We start from the raw sequence: 5,763 nt of genomic DNA on the forward strand, positions 1-5,763 counted from the left end.
CACTGAACCCCTAAGGTTTGGCTGCTGGTCAGCCAGCCATGTGCTGTCGGTGTGTCAGTGTGGACAGCTGCCAGAATCTTTCTAGCACTGCTCTGCCTGCTGCAGTCATCCTCTGTGAGAGCAAGCAGCTGGTTGTTCCCAAAGCTGCTGTCTTTGTCCTCCTGGACAAAACTGGCTCCCACCTCTGCCTCTCTCAGTTTTAGATCTCAAGCAAGACTCTGTTCATTACAGCTGCTCATGAAGCAGCCACCGACCTGCCCAAGTCAGGCAACCTGCATCCAGTCAGTTCCTTTGACCCAGAAGCTTCACCCCTTTCTGCCCAATCATGCACTTCAATTTTATGCTTGACGGTCCCAAGCTATCTGGAAGAGTACCTGTCAAAGCCCAGGCTCCCACCCGATGTGGAACTTCAGATCTAAACATCATTTTAGTGATACAAAGAAAGTCTTAGTTTCACCTGAAGAGAACAGAATGTCATTAGCAAAAGATTATTGAGTTGGGGGCTGCCAGCCTGGGGTCAAAGTTCACTTCTACCCCAATAAGCTGTATGTCTTAGAAAGTCAGCTTTTCCTCCCCGATGCTTCAGAATTCTTTGCACAAAGAAGGGATAATAGTAGATCTCATTGGGAAAATCAAAGGAAAGAGCAAATGGCCGTTTGTCTTCATGAGTATTTGGGAATGGGTGGGCCTGTTGGCTGATGAGAGGAGATGCACTCCTCCCCATCAACCTGACTCCTCATTCACATGGCTAGCCACCCTTGTATCCCTGACTTTCTTCTCCCTAGGTTCCCTCGGCTTTTGGTTCATCTCTGAATTTTCACGGTCCTACCTTCATTTGCTTATGCTCCTATGGCTTCAAGTTGCAATAACTAGCCAAGGTGCTACAGTTGTCTTTCTTGTATTTTAGACTCTTATATCCAGAAACTCCCAGGCTCAGCAAACTTGGCAAGGCTAGGAATTTGACCTCTCCCTTGCTGCTGCCCAAATCTTGACCCATTCTGGGTGCCTAGTTTAGTTAATGGCACCACTAGCCACCAATTCTCTGGGTGACCGTCCTAGGTATCTTAGCCTTGTCCCTCTTCCTTAGTCCTACGTCCAATTAATAGCCAGCTAAGGAGTGTGCACTCTACTGTCAGGGCATTCCTCAAATGATACTGTCACCTCTTCACATTATCACCAGCGCTCAGTATCACTGCTGTTCTATTTAGTATCTCTAAGTGGAATCATTGCAGATTTGTCCTTTCACGACTAGCTTATTTCACTCAACATAATGTCCCACAGTTCCTCTATGTTACAACATGCCTCAAATTCTCTGCATTTTAAAGAATTCCTATCATTGTATTGCATATATATCACATATTGTTTATTCACTCTTATGTTGATAAACACTTGGGCTGTTTCCACTTTAGGGCTTTTTAATTAATGCTTCTAGGAACCTGGGTCTACAATTAGCTCAAGACTTTGCTTCCAATTTTCTTGGGTATGCATCCAGGGATGAAATTGTCGGATTGTATCATAATTCAGCAGAGTACACAGATTCTACAAGCTGAGTAACACCTTGTGCTTCTGCATATGTACATGTTTGCATGTGTGGAGGTATACACGTATGTGGGAATATATAGGTATGTCCTCTGGATTGCATAAAAATGTACATACATGGTTTAATTACTCTATTTCAGTCCACTTTGTTTTTTTGAGAAGGGGTCTCTCATTGGCTTGCAGCTCGTCAATTGGCATACACTAGCTGGCTAGTGACCTCCAGGAATCTACCTGTCTTTACCTCACCAGATCTAGGATAACAAGAGTGTGTCAGCATACCTGGCTAATTTTTTAAAGTGTTTTTTTTAATTTTTTATTAATTACACTTTATTCATTTTGTATCCCCCCATAAGCCCCTCCCTCCTCCCCTCCCGATCCCACCCTCCCTCCCTTTTCTGCATGCATGCCCCTCCCCAAGTCCACTGATAGGGGAGGTTCTCCTCTCCTTTCTGATCTTAGTCTATCAGTTCTCCTCAAAAGTGGCTGCATTGTCCTCTTTTGTGGCCTGGTAGGGCTGCTCCCCCCTCAGGGTATTTTAGACTTCAACTTACAACTTCATGTTTCTAACACAAATACGGAACTATTATTCTTTTACAGTTTTTTTTTTTAAAAAAAAACAAACTACCATCAGCCCTAATATGTGTGAGCTGATGTTGATTTAAGCAATGGAGTTGAGTATCTTTTTTTATCTTTTAGGTAAAAGTATCATATATTTTGATCATGTTTTCCCCCTACCTTAACTCCTCCCAGATCCTTCCAATGCTTCCCCTGACACTGAATATCATTCCAGTGTTTTTTGTCCTATCAGTCTTAATTAAGCAGCAGTTTATAAACCTTTACTGTGAAAGGGAAACCAAAAATATTTTAAGTATTTTGTACCAGAATGAAGTATGCCATTGTAGCTGTGGCTGCATACCAATAGAATGCTATAAAAGCATGTATCAAGCAATATTTGAGGCCAGGTTCATAGTTAGCACAGGAATACTTAGGCTAACTTTAGCATTTCTTTGGTGGGTATGTGAACTGTTGGAGGGCAAGGGCTGTCTTGCTACCTCCAGTTTTCTTTGATAGAGCTAAGACTTTCTCTCCTCCCATGAAGAGCAAAGCAGGTGGCTTATGTGTTCCCTGCTACAGAATCTCAAAGGAATCACTTCGAGACAGATTGCCTTCACCTCCTTCCCTCCTTTCTAGCTCTGCTTAGGGCATGCTGAAAATTTTCTCTACAGGAACTCTCAGTCCCCACTGAGCTGATGTGAACAATCCCCCTGGGGATGAGCATGGAGGAGATATAGCTGGCAAAGGGAGATCTCTACTTTGGCCATCACTGTGTGGAACCTTCCACGGTCAATGGCTAAGCCAGGCTGAAGAACAGAGCATACCAGAATGGGAGGCTCTAGTGTCTTCCACGGTTCTTCTTTTCTTTTTCAGTTTCTATTTGTGCTTATATGTGCATGTACACACATGTTCAGGTGCACCATCCTGTGAGTGCACGTGTGCAGGCTGGAAGAGGACAGCAGGTATCTTCCTCAATAGCTTTCCACCTTATTTTGTTGAGGCAAGGTTTCTCAGTACCCTGAAGCTCATTGCTTTTGGCTAAGGGGCAAGTCCCAGCATTTCTCTTGCCTCTCTTCCCCACTCCCAGCACTAGCATTACAAGCATGTACAACCATGCCCAGCTTTTTATGTGGGTGGTGGAGATTTGAACTCAGGTCTGGATGCTTGTACAATTGCTCTTATTCACTGAGTCATTTCCCCAGCTCTATTTGTACTTTCGCAACCCTTCAGATCAGAAACATCAGATTACAGCCTCCTGTCCGGTAGGCTTAGGGACTCTTAGTTTCATTAGGCTGGCTGAATATGAATGTGAAAGGTGGGGTTTTTTTGGCCTCAAGAGAGATAAAACAAGTGGTCTTCATCCTGGTTCTGAGCTCCCTCAGGTGGCTAATGTGTGAACTGTTAGCTTTTTTCCCCCTAAAAAAAAAAAAAGTCCTCAAGTCTTGGCATACTTAGTGGGTACCTTACCCTGGAATAGGGAAGGAGTAAAAAGTCCTTGGCCTCTGAGTAGCAAGGACTTCTATAATGGTTGGTGGGCAGTTGGAAGAATGCTTATTATGTGATTGAGGGCACAATTAGATGGACATGCAGGAAGTGAGGGGAGCTATAAGGAAGAAATTATGGTGGAGACAGAGTCTGAGAGAAAATTAGCTGTTGCCTCCCCCAGAGTGAGCTGTATGTCAGGTATGAGAGAATGCTGCCGAGGAAGTCAGTGGAGGGTGGCACAAGCTGCACTCCTGGAGATGGAAGGAGCTGGGAGAGGGACAAGGTATGGAGGAAAGACTAGCATGTGCTGCCTCACAGCAAACCTGGAACCTTTGAAGGGCAAAGGCCATTTCAGTCCTTTGCAGGGGTTCCATTTTGGAGTCGTGGACCCCACAGCAGAACGGCTAGTGCAGAGACTTGCACACAGGGATGCCTACTAACCCTTGGTTTTGCAGTTTGCCCCCAGCTGCTGAGCCCCAATTCCCTGGCTTCTAATTTCTATAGGTCACGGTCTTGTCTGGAACACTGGTGAAAGATACATGCTGAAAGGCTAACTTATGTTACTCAGAGGCTGTAGGACCCCACACATGCATGCTGGGACTGTGGCTCTGCTCTATTCAACCTGGCTGGCTGTTCCCTGTGTGGTCACTTCTGTTCCTCTAGGACACCAAGTCAGGAAGGAGCATCACGTGTGCTTACTGAACACCCACTCTGTGCTGGCAGGAACACTGGCTGGCTCTGCGCCTGAAAGAATTTCTGGCCTGGTGGAAGTGGGAGAAAGCAAAGGCAGGGAACACATGAAATGAGGTGAAGGTCAAGAGGCACATGCTGGGCTTCTGGGAAGGAAAGGACTGGCTACTCCAGACCTGGAAACACAGCCACAAAAGTACAATCTGCAATCAGGACAACATGAGCAAGTACATGTTTGACAGAGTCATGGCACCTTTTTGTTGGCATCCAGCACATCTTAGTCTAATGGTAGAAGTGGAAAGGTGGGATGGAGAACATTGCTACCTCCTAAAGCACTGTTGGTAATGAAGCGGAATCCAGAACTGTTTCAGCTTTGACCTACCCTGTGTAGAGATTCGACTGGAAGATGGGACAGATCAGCTTGCTGTCACAGCACACCTGACTCAGGTGTTAGATGGGCCAGGAAGAAGTGGGTCAGAGATATAGAGATGAGGAAAGGGACTGATATGGGAGACACACAGGGAGTTAACTGCTCTCCTCTAGCCCTGATTCTCCAGAGAAAGGACTGCATGGGAGAGGCATGCTCTAGGCATCTACTGTAGGCCATTAGTCATCAGGAATGAAACAGGTGGTGTAACCCCACTCGGCCTGTGATGAGAGCAAGCTGTGTCTTGTACTGGCTGAGGTGAGGCTCTAACTGGACGCAGTGACCTGGGGAGGAGACTTTCGTAGTTGGAACTATCTTCAGGGCTTGTGGACATGGGGCCAGGCCCACCCTCAGTCTCAGTTCAGCCTGTTTGGGTGTGACCTGAGCCTGAAGCTTCCTGGCAGGTTGCACTTCCTCCAAATGAGTGCAGGGGGCAGCTGGCCTGAGTGGGGAATGCAGGAAAGAGTGGCCAGCTGGGAACTTAGGGTCTATCTGGAGGACTTCCCAATCTCTTCCTAATTACCTCACCTCATCCTTTAGGTCTGAGAGGACACTATTTCTCGTTTCAACCTGTACCAGGTTCACTCACAGGTCCATCTCCTGCCCATGACACTCTATACTCTTCTCTCTTTTATAATTTATTTACTTGTATTTTATGTACATTGGTGTTTTACTTGCAAGTATGTGTGAGGATGGCAGATCGCCTGAAACTAGAGTTAGAGACAGTTGTGAGCTGCCACGTGGACACTGGGAATTGAACCCAGGTCCTCTGGAAGAACAGCCAATGCTCTCAACTGCTGAGCCATCTCTCCAGCTCCTACTTTTCTCTTTAAGAAAATAACTTTTTTTTTACATCGGAGTGTTTTGCTGGCATGCATGTATATATGTGCATTACATGTATGCCTGGTACCCATGGAAGCCAGAATGGGCATCATATCACAATGAACTGGAGCTACAGATCCGTGTGAGCCACCCTATGGGTACTGAGAACTGAACTGGGTCCTATGCAAGACCAACCAGTGCTGTTTAACACTGAGCCACAGTCTTAGACCCAATCATCCCCTTTT

This window comes from Psammomys obesus, unplaced genomic scaffold (genome assembly GCF_907164565.1).
Source record: "Psammomys obesus unplaced genomic scaffold, mPsaObe1.curated_primary_1811, whole genome shotgun sequence".
Taxonomy (NCBI): Eukaryota; Metazoa; Chordata; class Mammalia; order Rodentia; family Muridae; genus Psammomys; species Psammomys obesus.